This window comes from Lathyrus oleraceus, chromosome 5, assembly GCF_024323335.1.
Source record: "Lathyrus oleraceus cultivar Zhongwan6 chromosome 5, CAAS_Psat_ZW6_1.0, whole genome shotgun sequence".
Taxonomy (NCBI): Eukaryota; Viridiplantae; Streptophyta; class Magnoliopsida; order Fabales; family Fabaceae; genus Lathyrus; species Lathyrus oleraceus.
The window spans coordinates 545,389,060-545,403,083 of NC_066583.1; the positions used below are offsets into that span (position 1 = coordinate 545,389,060).

Sequence of the window (14,024 nt, forward strand, 5' to 3'; positions counted from 1 at the left end):
CCCATAGGACCATGCATCGGCACGGGGTTAGCATTAACATCCGGTGTCGGTGCAAAATTGATGGCTTTAGAATCCACCAAATCTTGGACGGCATGCTTAAAAGCTCTACAACCATCAATGTTATGTCCGGGTGCCCCAGAATGGAACTCGCACCTGGCGTTCTCATTGTAGTTTGCAGGCCTCCGATGTAGTTCTACAGGAACCAATATCCTCGGCCGAAGGTTAGATACTGACATTAGGAAGTCTCAGGAAGTCTCTCAGCCAGAATTTCAATCAAAATGGACCCTGAACACGGATAAACATGGGTTGGATGTAGATGAATATGAAATGGGAATGATGCAGATGCATGAATGCAAGTCACTGTGTATCCTCCAAGTCATCTGAAGATCAACTGTACTGAAGCTCTGTCTCTGGACTAATCACAGTCATCAGAGGGCCCAAATCATCATAAATCCAACTCACGAGGTTCCGAAATAAACGGAACAGAGAATATCCCACCATCATCATAGGAACATCCATTGAACGGATGACAACTAGATCCTCTGAACAAGTATCCTCGAATTCAACCCGGGGATCCGAAATAAACGAAACCCGCTGATAGATATCACGGACAGAATTCCGACGTGTCAGAGATAGATATCCATAAGTCTAACTGAACCATAGTCACCATCCGTACCTGCAAATGATTCAATCCCTCCCCACTCACGGGTGTCATCTAGGCCAGGGTAAGAATAAGAGAAACGCAGGATAAACAACCCTTTCATGAATATCATCATATACACACCAGATGTATGCAACGATAATACCCCATCAGGATCTGAACTGCTCGTGATACCATGTTCCGCTAAGTGGCGCTATACCACCCGCTTCCCATGAATCACTTTATTCCTAGGTGTCCTAAAGTTCACTCATAGCCTGGGTATTGGGCCTTTTACCTCTTGTGATTCCCACCCCACAGAGAAACAGATACACAGCCTGCATAATAATAATATGATGAATGCAAACATCTATGCAAGTATATACAATCACATCATAATCATAAATGCAATAAATAAAGCAGTAAAAGCAACCACAAGCATCCTAAAGAGCGCTAGGATTGACTCGCTTAGGGAAGATGGACCAGCAAGAGGTCGACTTCTCTGTTAGTCCCCAGCAGAGTCGCCAGCTGTCACATTACGCGGAAAACCGGCGGGAAAAATAAACAGAGCCGCCACCGTGCGTTATGTATCCCAAAGGCGGGAAAGGAAATGCTCGAAGTAAACTTGGAAAGGAATGGTCTCACGACCAGAGATTGATAGGTACGGGAGTCGGTTATGCGAAAGGAAGGTATTAGCACCCCTACGCATCCATCGTACTCGACGGGATCCACGCTCAAAAGAATAGAATAAGGTTGTTAAATAACTGCTCAAAACTGCACAAAACTGGAATAGAAACACAGATGAAAGACGGAAGAAGGTAACTCGGCAGGATGTCGCATCCTGGTCCAACGTAGTTTTTCAGAAACAAACATCAGAGTCAACGTAGTTCGGGGGGACAGGAAATGTGCTTGCTAGGACATCGCATCCTATGCATACGTATCTTCTCTAACCACAGTAAGAATCAGAGCACTCGTAGCTCGGCTAACGCACGCCAAACAAAACACTGAAAGGATACGCTGAGACGTCAAACAAGACACACAACTGGAAACGGAATGCCAATCAACGGACTTATATCCAACTCCATACAAACAAACAAACGGGAAACCGAATGCCAATCGCTGGACTTACATCAGACTCCGAACAACCAAACACACACAGGAAACCGACTGCCAATCGCTGGACTTACATCAGACTCCAAACAAACAAACACACACAGGAAACCGACTGCCAATCGTTGGACTTATGTCAGACTCCAAACAAACAACAAACAAAACAAAAAGGTTACCCGGAGAGGTCAGCTCAATCTCCTGCCTACATACCTCATCTGGTATGAGGATAAGGGCGACGTAGTTCCCCTTAACAGGGAGAAAACTTCTATCCTAACCAGAGACTAGGGAGATAACAAGCTACTAGGGAGACTACGACTCGAGCCTAGAAGTTGTCATGCATAACATCCCTAAGTTGTGGTCTCTAATCAGAACCTAACTCGCACAGGAAGTAAGCTAGCCTAAACAGCAAATAAGCAATCACAAGCACAGGTATCACACACTATATGCAAACAATTGGCTCACACAAGGTTGGGCTTTAGTCAAGGGGTCATGTCAACCTCGAGAAACAAGCCAACTGGAAGGGGTATCTGATGAAGCTCTTAACCACTGACATTGACCGTCAGGGTGAGCAGATGAAAAGGTAATGAGGGTAAGACCTCATAGCTCTTAACCCAGGCCTGGGTGAGCTTCAATCAATGAAGGTGTGGGAGTCCAGAATGAGGAACTCTACTCCACATGACTGACTCTATATACAGGGATCTTGGGTGTTTATTCAAATGCATCAGCATGTAGTGCGAGCAAGATGAAAGACTCAACTGAGTAGCAGGTGATTGATTGCAAATCCCTTTTATCTACCAATTGCCTCTTCACTTAGGAGGACTTGAGGTACAAGGCACAAAAGTAAACAATCACAAACATTGCCTCTTAAGGAGGGCTTCAGACAGGTGCCTGCCAAGATAGCAGGACTTCCAGACTACATGAAGTTAGAGGTCATTACCTAAGTGGTATGCCAACCACAAGCAAAGCAAAGTTCAAGTAATGAACTTAAGCAGCTAATGTACCTGTGTAAACAACCAAACAATCAGTATGGTATTCAGACAAACAGTCAACAGACAAACAATAGTGATTCCAATAGACACAACAAGAAAGTCATAAGAGCACTCATTCAAATGAATCCACCACCAAAAGACCTACAACACAATCAAATGTTAGCAAGCAAAGCAAATATCAAAGCTCAAGTGATGAGGCAACATCAACCATGGAGATTGGATGCTTGATCCTGAAATACACAACTCAAATGTGAGTTCAAACCACTAGCACCAAGGCTAGGGTCAAAGGTAAGGCAAAAAGTCAAAACAGCAACCAATTCCCAACATGTAGCATATTTAAACAAGTAAGAACATGTCCTAAAAAGGACCAAATCAAAAGCATTAAGCAAGGTCATCATTCAACCAAGAGAAGGAAAGGCAAGCAAAAGGTGCACACAATTGGTCAACAAGAATCAAAATTCCATATTAAAACAGAAATGACTCAAACAATTCTGGAAATTTTTATGTGCACATAACATGTCAAACATAATCATCATGCCAAAAATTGTAAACAGAGGAGCTAAATTGGCAAGGCAATGAAAATGAATAAGATCAACATCAAATTGTGTGACACACATTGTCACACCATACAATCATGTGCCCCAAACAGAGAAGGAAAATGCTAAAAATGCCAAATAAAATCTCAAACATCCTACAACATGTTAGGAATCATCATATAAAATTTCATGGCAATTGGATCATTCTTGAGCATTTCACATCAATTTGAATGAGGCATGGTCCATTTGTTACATGTTCAATTAATTCAACATAATTAAAAATCCAGACATGGTAAAATCATAAAATCAACACCATAAAATACTAGACAAACACATGATTAGGAGAAAAAAATTGGAAGTGATTTGGATTCATTTTATATTTTTTATGATTTTTTGAAGTACATGAATAAAAATGAAATAAAAATTGAAATAACATGAAAATATTGAAATGAAATATGAAATGACTATGGAAATTGGAAATGGCACAAGGTGGATTCGAACTGAGGAACTAGAGGCTCAAGGCGCGCCTCCAAAACGCACAGTTCCACTAATCTGATGTGGCTAGCCACATCAATAGTCAAGCTTGCGTGGATGAGTCAATGAAGCATGGTCCAATAGAAGTGCCACAAGAGAGCCATGCAAGCGCCAGGTCAAAGTGAAATAAAAATTGAAACGCTACGCCGAAGGTTCGAACACACGAGGCTATGGTTAAAGGTGCTTCCACAGTGGTTTTTGAAAGCTTGAACCAGGCAAGCCCTAGGATTATGCAGCACGGCGGCGCAAGGGTGGAAACCACCGTCTTCTTCATGAAGACGGTGGATAAACAGTGGTCACCAACAATTTTTTTGCAGAATTCGCTAATACGTACACCATTTGAAAGCTTACAACATGAGGAATTCAAATCTATCATCATCTTAGCCTAACACAACATGTATCGTGCAAATCGATTCAAAACATATTTGCATTCAAAACTTCCAATCACCATATCTCCATGAATATTGCATAATTTTTAATTCTAAAAACATCAGCATGCTCAGCAATCAAAGATCTATCTAAACATATGCATAGAATCATGAATTAAGACATTCGAAAATCACACCTCTTGAAGCTCCAACAATGGCAGTAGCGTGTTCAAGGCCTTGCAAGTGTGTAGATCAGCTCTAGCAACCTTTTTATGACATCTGAAGCACGAATCAACTCTTGGAAAGGCTTGGATCTAGCTAAATCTTCAAAACTCCATGTTCATGTTCATGTATGGATTTGCTTGATTCTTCACCAATTCCTTCAAACCAAAGCTTGAATTCTACCAAATGGTGATCAGAGAACAAGAATATGCAAGAAAAGTCAAGTGTTGTGTGGAAAAAATTTGAAATATGGTGGAGAGAAATTTTGGAGGGAAAGTTTGAATCTAGATCTAGAATCATGAATTGTGAGAAATTCTGTTAGGATTAGTCTTTTATACCATGTCTTAATCACATTGCTAATCATGCTTAGGCTTGGCTAATGAAATTTTAAGAAGAAAAGAGGTGTATGACCAAATTGGAATTTTCACCTCATGCGTGGCAATTCCACGTGAACAGTACCACATGGCCATGCAATTTCACTTAAACCCATCTCATGAACATGTTGGAATGGTTAAAAAGCTCATATGATGCACCAAATTCAAATTCATGATTTTCCCTCCAAAATAAGCATGAATGAGCAAATGGTGATGTGATAAAATTTCATGCAATGTGATGAATGATTTGGAAAATACATGCCATGATAAGAAATATGCAAAAAGAGGCACTCATTTTGGAGTTACGAGTCAAAAGTTATGGCCTTTTGAAGTTCCATGCACACTTGGCAATGATTTGATCATATCTCCTTAACCATTCATCAGATGCTCATGATCTTGGACTTTTTCGAAATGGGAGAGAAAGATCTTAAACTTTCATGTTGGACAAAATTTCATTTGAAGCTTCTTTGATGTTGGAAAGTCAAGTCGAAAGTGGTCCAAAAACTTGCCATTTTTGGAAACTTGAAATTACAGGTCACTTTCCATTTTGGGAAACTTTTGATTTGGCCTCAAAATCTTCAAGGTAGATGTTTGACATGTTGATTAAACCTCTTTTGGACATGAATTAAGTGTCTCAAACCATTTCTCCACCTCCTAGCCCTCAGTTGACTTGTAGTTGAGTTTTATGGGCCCCAGATGACCTGAAACTGTACTGTGGACTTTGAGCCTCTAACACTTGGTCAAGTTGCTTCAAAATGAACCTTGGGTTCACATAAGCTCTCTAGAATAACCATAGGGCCTTTATCTCAAGAAAAACCCTTGCCTTTTGCACAGATGAATTCTCCTGATACCACTCTTGACTGATAAGATACACCATGATATGCAATGATAAGGTAATGTTAATGTGATGTTAGTGACCTAAAAATGAAAATGTATGCATGGATGGGGTGTGCAAATTTGAGGTGCTACACCATCGAACACCATACCCCATCGGGAACCAGGCTCTGGCTCTTCATCGAGCGTAGGCTCATCATAATCTTTCATTTTCAAATATAGAATCTCCTCATCAGGGAGGTCGTATTGCACAGACTGATAATCTTCAATTGGTTGATGTGCCAAATGGTCAGCCAAGATACTACCTTTAATGGCTTTTTGAGCTTGATACTCAATATCATACTCAGATAACAGCATCTGCCAACGGGCAACCCTCCCAGTTAAAGCAGGCTTCTCAAAGATATACTTGATCAGATCCATTTTGGATATCAACCAAGTTGTATGATTCAACATATACTGGTGTAAACGCTTAGCAGCCCAAGCCAAAGCACATCATGTCTTCTCAAGCATTGAGTACCAAGACTCACAGTCGGTGAACTTCTTACTCAAGTAGTATATTACATATTCTTTCTTTCCTGATTCATCTTGCTAACCAAGGACACAACCCATGGAATCATCAAGCACAGTCAAATACATAATTAATGGTCTCCCTTCAACAGGCAAAGACAGAATCGGAGGTTCGGACAGATACTCTTTGATACTGTCAACGGCCTTCTGGCAATCCTCGGTCCAATCATGACGTTGATCTTTCCAGAGGAGCTTGAATATAGGCGCACATGTGGCAGTCATGTGGGATATAAATCTCGAAATGTAATTCAAGCGGCCAAGAAAACCTCGGACTTGCTTCTCAGTTTTGGGCGCAGGCATCTTTTGTATTGCTTTGACCTTGGCAGGATCAACTTCAATACCTTTCTCGCTGACAATAAAGCCCAATAACTTGCCGGAACGGACTCCAAATGTACACTTGTTCGGATTCAAGCGGAGTTTGTACTTCCTCAAACACTGGAAAAGCTTCAACAAGTGTTCTACATGTTCAACTTCTGTTTTCGAGTTTGCAATCATATCATCGACATACACCTCGATTTCCTTGTGCATCATGTCATGAAACAAAGTAGTCATAGCACGTTGATACGTGGCTCCGGCGTTCTTCAAACCGAAGGGCATCACTCTATAACAGAATGTTCCCTAAGGTGTGATGAATGTTGTCTTCTCCATATCCTCGGGTGCCATTTTAATCTGATTATAACCGTAAAATCTGTCCATAAATGAAAAGACATTGAATTTAGCCGTATTGTCTACCAACATATCAATGTGTGGTAGAGGAAAGTCATCTTTTGGGCTAGCTTTATTCGAATCATGGTAATCCACACATATTCGGACTTTTCCGTCTTTCTTAGGCACAAGCACAATATTGGCCACCCATTGAGGATATGTAGAAGTCACCAGAAACCCCGCATCAATTTGCTTCTGAACTTCTTCTTTAATCTTCACTGCCATATCAGGATGAGTTCTTCCGAGCTTTTGCTTCACAGGCACACACTCAGGCTTCAACGGCAAGAAATGTTGCACGATATCAGTACCTAGACCAGGCAAGTCTTTATACGACCAGGCAAAGATGTCGACATATTCTCGTAGCAACTCAATCAACCCCTTCTTAACAGACTCTTCAAGGAGTGCCTCAATCTTCACTTCACGAATGCAATCTTTAGACCCCAAGTTGACTTTTTCCAGATTCTCAAGATGTGGCTGAATGATCTTCTCCTCGTGCTCAAGCAGACGGGTAATCTCATCAGGAACCTCTTCAACATCATCTTCTTCTTCCTCAAATACAGGGAACTCAAAGTTGGGAGATGGTGTTGGATCATTATGTTCAATGGGTTTGATTAACCTACATAATGATTTTGAGTATAAAAGAGATTTCAGAATTTAAACTAGGCAAATCATTATGAAGATGAAAAGATTGATTTTATTCTCTTTTTTAGGGTTTTATGGTGATCACCAATTTCATGCGAAAAGCAAAATAAAAAATAATTTGGAAAACAAACATTTAACATGCGATTATTGAATGAATATTATTGTATTAATCAATTATGCCAACAATGTCTTCACTTCTCCTTTTGGCATGGGAGAAGGGTTTTTAAACAAGAATGAACATATTACGTTGACTTATGGATAACTGTTGGAACATCAACAGCGACCCAATTATTGCAGATCCCGCCAGGTATGACAAAGTTGTCGAGGTCTTCCTCTTCATCTTCTTCAATGATGGCAGCAGCTTCTTGATCTTCATTGGTGTGGATGAAACCTCCACTCGGAAACAACCCAAGATCATTAGAAACACCGGAAGAATACCCTATACCAGCCCGAGATTTATTATCTTCCACCTTTATCATTTTCCCCAAGCCATTAGTTGCGCCATACTCGATGGCCAACTCTGCGTCATTGTAGGAGACAACTGAAGAAAGTCCTTTCCTAGAAGGCTCAGCAATAGATAAGGCTTGGAATGGAGTTCCAACCTCATCCTCAACATCAATGTAGGAAAAGGAAGATAAATGGCTGACCAAGAGATCCTTCTCTCCCCCTATCACCACCAACTTCTTGTTCTTGACAAACTTCAACTTTTGGTGTAGGGTGGATGTCACGGCACCTGCCTTATGAATCCATGGTCTACCAAGTAAACAACTGTATGCCGAATGTATGTCCATAACTTGGAAAGTGCTCTGGAAATCACTAGGTCCAATCTTGATCGGGAGGTCTAATTCACCGATCACAGTCTTACGCGATCCATCAAAAGCTTTTACTACCACTCCACTTTTCCTCATGGGAGGCCCCTGATATGAAAGTTTGGCAAGAATGGACTTTGGCAATACATTAAGTAATGACCCTGTTTCCACCAACACATTGGACAGGGCATCATCTTTACAATTCATAGAGATATGTAAGGCCAAATTATGGTCTTTTCCCTTCTCGGGAAGATCATTATCGCAGAAGCTCAAATTGTTGCAGACAGTTATATTTGCAACAATGTTATCAAACTATTCAATCGTGACATCGTGATCCACATATGCCACGTCCAACACCCTTTGCAACGCTTCACGGTGTGGCTCTAAATTCATCAACAAAGATAGGACAAATATCTTTGATGGAGTTTGAAGCAACTTCTCCACAACATTGTATTCGCTCCTCTTGATGAGCCTCAGCATCTCATCACCATCCTTTCTCAACATGCCAGACTGGCCAACCAGGATAGGAGCTTTATCAGCTTTGACAACAACAGGGTCAACACCCTTCACAACATGAATAAAATGATTTGAAGAAGAAGTCCCCACGGGACCGGCAAAACTGACAACATCTCTCTTCACGACGTCTTCATGGGATTTCGAATGAGCCGAGAAAACACGACCACTACGGGTCACTCCACTTACATTGGATATGCTTACCACAGAGGTCGAGGGCAACGACACCTCCTTCCCATCTTCCAGCATAACAACATTATAACGGTACGAGATCGCTTTATCTGACACATACGGTACAGGGCCCGCTGGCTTTATCACAAGAGTTGGCACCACCTTCTTCTTGCTGCCATCATACTTAATGACAACAGGATCAGGAATTTTGATCACAGGAGTGATAAATTCAACTTCGTCCTCATTACGATTTTGAAGTATCTCAATCATCCCTTGGTCTAGCATCTCTTGGATGTCCTTTCTTACTTTGCGGCATCCTCTTTCATTAACAGTGCACACAATGCACCTATCATGATCGTGCTCATAATGATTATGCTCACACAACAGCCTATGCATTTCCACCAAGGATTGCCTTATGTCATTGACATAAAGGACTTTATACTTGCGATGGCAACCCTGAACCATATTGACAGATTCCTTCCCATGCTCGCGCAATGGCTTCTTCTTAACATTCAGACCTACATCCTCAAAGAATAGTATCCCACTCCTCACAAGGTCTTGCACCTTGGTCTTCAAAGGAAAACAGTTCTCCACATCATGTCCGGGCGCACCGTAATGATACACACAATGAAGTTCGGGCTTGTACCACCATTGAGGATTGGCTGGCACAGCAGGAGGATCACATGGAGTTATCAACTTCCTATCAATCAAGGAAGGATATAATTCATCATAGGTCATAGGAATCTGGTCAAAAGTCACCCTCTTCCTCTCATAGTTGCTGGTGTTATTGTTGTTGTTGCGAGGCTAGTAGGCCTGTTGTTGTTGACGAGATTGTTATTGTGGTTGTTGAGCTTCTCTGAAAGTAGGTGTTATATGAGCTACCTGGTGTTGGTTGACGACGGGTTGCACTTCCTTCCTCCTCACAGAGGGTATTTTCTTGCTATGGGAAGAAACAACATGAGTCTCCCTTTCCTTCTTCCTGGAAAATCCTCCATACTTCTGTGCCAACTTATCATCGCGGGACAGACGTCCTTCACGGACTCCCTCTTCTAGCCTCATCCCCATATTTACGATTTCGGTAAAGTCCGAGGGAGCACTAGCAATCATGCACTCATAATAGAAAGAGCTCAAAGTCTTTAGAAAGATCTTTGTCATCTCTTTCTCCTCCAAGGGTGGCACTATCTGAGGTGCCAATTCTCTCCACCTCTGGGCGTATTCCTTGAAGGTTTCTTTATCTTTTTGGGACATCGCCCTCAGCTGATCTCTGTCCGGAGCCATGTCCATGTTGTATTTGTACTGTTTCACAAAATCCTCTCCTAGATCATTGAAAGTGCGGATGCTTTCACTCTCTATCCCCATATACCAATGGAGCACAACACCTGTCAGGCTATCCTAGAAATAGTGAATCATTAGTTGATCATTATCTGTCTGGGTCGACATCTTGCGGGCATACATCACAAGATGACTGAGTGGACACGAGTTTCCCTTATACTTCTCAAAGTCAGGCACTTTAATTTTGACTGGGATTTTCATATTGGGTGCTAAGCACAGTTCAGCAGCACACTTCCCAAACAGATATTTGCCTCTCAACGTCTTCAATTCCTTGCGCAGCTCAAGGAATTGGTCCTTCATCTCATCCATCTTCTCATAAACGTTCGGGCCTTCAGATGGCTCAGAGTGATAGATGGTGTCTTCTACACACAGAAAAGTGTGCACAACGGGAGGTGGCACAGACATGATCGGGCTAGATGCCGACATAGAAGCAAAACTGGGAGCGAAACCCTCTAGTACAAAATTGGGTGGCATTCCCCAAGGGAATCCAACAGGCAGATGCAGAGTGAAGTGGGCGTTGGCAGCATGCACTGTAGATGTAACCACTTCAGAAATCACAGTCCTCGCGGGAGGAGTTGTAGGAGTTGGAGAAGCTTGGCTTTGTGCAACAAGAACTGACTCCATCATGGCAGTCAGTCGGGCAATCTCCTCTTTCAAATCTTGGTTCTCTTGCTCAAGGTGTTCCATGATCTTCAAATGATTTACTCGAGTGTTGTACCGGTGCGTTAACTTGTCTTCAAAATAAATGAAGAGCAAAGAGTTAAACCACTGTGTCAAGAGCTCGGAACCAAAACCTGCTTATGCATATGATGCATGCAATGCTCGTGCATATGCTTTGTTTTTTATCGGAGGAACTTTATAAAGATCTATTCACAAATGTTTTGAAAATATTGAACCTTTTAAGACATATGTGGAATACTCATAGTAATATAATATTTGGAAACTTTTTACACCAAAGAAGTAGTACAGTCTCGGTAACCAAATACAATACAAGAGAAAGGGAGAATAAACATCCTATGGAGCCCTAGAAGCTGTCGTCTAAAGCCTTCGAGATCAGAAGATACGTCGCACGAAGCCTCTTCACCTCTCTCTCATAAGCTGCTTCCATGTCGGCCTTCTCCTTGGCAAGCTGATCATATCTCTTCTTCCAAAACCTAGACGAGTGAGGCAGGAGAGAAGTAACCACATCACCGGGCTCATCAATAACCTGATGCTCTAGAAACTCTATGATTGCATCCTTATCCTTGAGCTATTGAAGAAGCTCCTCATGCTCACGAACCCAAGCACGTGAACAGACTTCGTTTCTCAACTCCTCTACTCCTTGATTAGAGAGGGTTGAAGGCCCAACCATAACCATAGGGGTAGGTCTCGGATACTCATATAACATGCGGTACTCGAGGGCTTTCTTCCTTACCCAAGAGGTGTAAGGCTCCAAAGAAACACAGTTCTTCGGACCAAGCTCATTCCTCCCTTTCCTATGAACCTTGCGCCAGGCGTGGATCATCCTATCCTTCAAGTTTTGGGGATCTTTACCCTCTTGAAAGAATAAGCCTTCCAACGAAATGTTCTTAGGTTTATCCTTTAAGGGGAACCCAAGCTGACGGCGAGCCAAAGCAGGGTTGTAGTTAATTCCACCACATGTACCCAGAAGAGGTACATTGGAGAACTCACCACAAGAATCAATAATCTTAACGCCATTATAAACATGATTATATCAAGAGATATCATCATTAGTGAGAGACATAAGTCTCGTGGACCACCGTAGACATCCCTTGTTCTCCTTGAAGGAAAGCGTCTGAGGCAAGTGCGAAATAAACCACTTGTACAACAGAGGAAGACATCACACAGTAGAACCACCACCCTTTGCATTCCTTATATGCAAAGAGAAATAAGTGTCACCCAACAGAGTCAGAATGGGATTAAGAGAAGAGAAAATCCTAATAGCGTTCACATCCACAAATTTGTCGATGTTGGGAAATAACACTAGCCCATAGATGAGGAGTACAAATATGGCTTCAAAAGCTTCCTTACTCACGGCCTTCCTAAACAAGGTAGCTTTGGCCATCAGAAAATCAGACGGGAGACCTTGAACTCCACCTTTGGTATTCATATTGGCAAAAATGTCATATACCTCCACGTGAAGCATGTCAGCAATCTCTTGAGAAGACGGAATCTTCTCCAAACCACTGAATCGCAATCGGTCAAGAATAGGTATACCCACATGATAAGCATACTCCTCCAGTGTAGACAAAAGCTAGAAATCCGGAAAAGTGAAGCACCGATACAAAGGATCGTAGAACTGCACCAACTCACTCATCAAACCCTCATCCACCTTGGTAGAGAGAATAGCTAGAAGCTTCCCATGGCGAGCTTTGAACTCCAAAGGCTCTAATACATAAGATGTCAGACGCCTTAACTCTCTCAAGTCGGGTTGTCTGAAACTGTACTTCTTCGTATTCCTTCTTTGCTTATCCATGTCTGAAAATTTGCAAATAGACCCTTTAAGTTCCTTGTAAAATCTTATTGTCGATGACATGAATGTGAATGAATGCATGGATGCATGGATGCAACAAACACACTCAAGGATCAAGTAAGTCGCACCATACAAAGGTCACGGGATGGCTCAAGTCATCGTCAATATCCATCATCCATTTTGGTGGATTATGGTTTACACCTTATCAACACCCAAGTTCCATCGATTTTGAGGATATACGAGAACGGATCGACCGCGAATCACGGGTTTGTTGTAAGTCACGAGCATGAAGTCTCGGTTAAGAACCACCCAACGGGAGTGTACTATGGTTAAACCTGACAATCATGTTCTAAAAGGTTCCCATAGTCATCATCCCATCTTTCGGATATTATCGGATAAAACGACTACTCGTCTTCTAAAAATATTCTCAAGAGGGACTCTTATGAGTGTAGTATCGCGTGACAATCGCATCAAGTCTTACACTTGAACGACCTTCACACTACGTCCTAAAATAGGACAAGATGGGCTAGGTATCTAAGGTCCTTGGTTTCTGGGGTTCCTATTGGAAAGAGTAATGCCTAACCACGACTACTCGTGTGACATTAGTGATCCCAATAAGACCTCTACCAAGTGAATGGACTTGCAAGTTAACTTGTTAAGGAATAACTCCACACAAGCCAACAAGACTATGTCATTCTCCTATCATAAGTGCACTCGAGCTCGGGTATAGAACTCATCTCACAAGAAACCACCAAGCATATAAGCAATATATATATCAAGCAATTCATACATTACAAACAATACATTCATCCCAAATTTGCACAAGAATATGCCCCAAATAAATATAAACATACAACACATACAAGCAAAAAGTAGGCTAAACCCACTAGAGGTTTTAGTCCCCAACAGAGTCGCCACTTTTTTGTAGCGGAGTTTTCGTTACTTTTAGGTTTATTTACTAAACCAAAAGTCAACATACAATTCGAGTCGCCACCGCACTTTTATTTGTCCAAAGGAAAGGCTAAAAAGCGAACAAAAGCCAAGTAAGAAGTTTTTCAAATCAAAAACTAAAAAATGTCAGAGATCTAGGTAAGGGGGTTGGTTATGAAATGGGAAGGTTTTACGCACCCAAAACATCCTTAGTACTCTAAGGGAACCCTTTTTGGAAATAGGTGTTATGGGTTGGTATTTGTGAAAAGATTTGTGTA

At 41.8% G+C, this 14,024-nt stretch overlaps 1 pseudogene; it reads right to left on the reverse strand.

The window, feature by feature from the left end:
• The window catches only part of LOC127081972 (uncharacterized), a 110,579-nt pseudogene extending 101,103 nt beyond the window's left edge, over window positions 1-9,476 (reverse strand).
• Between the last annotated feature and the right edge of the window lie 4,548 nt (window positions 9,477-14,024).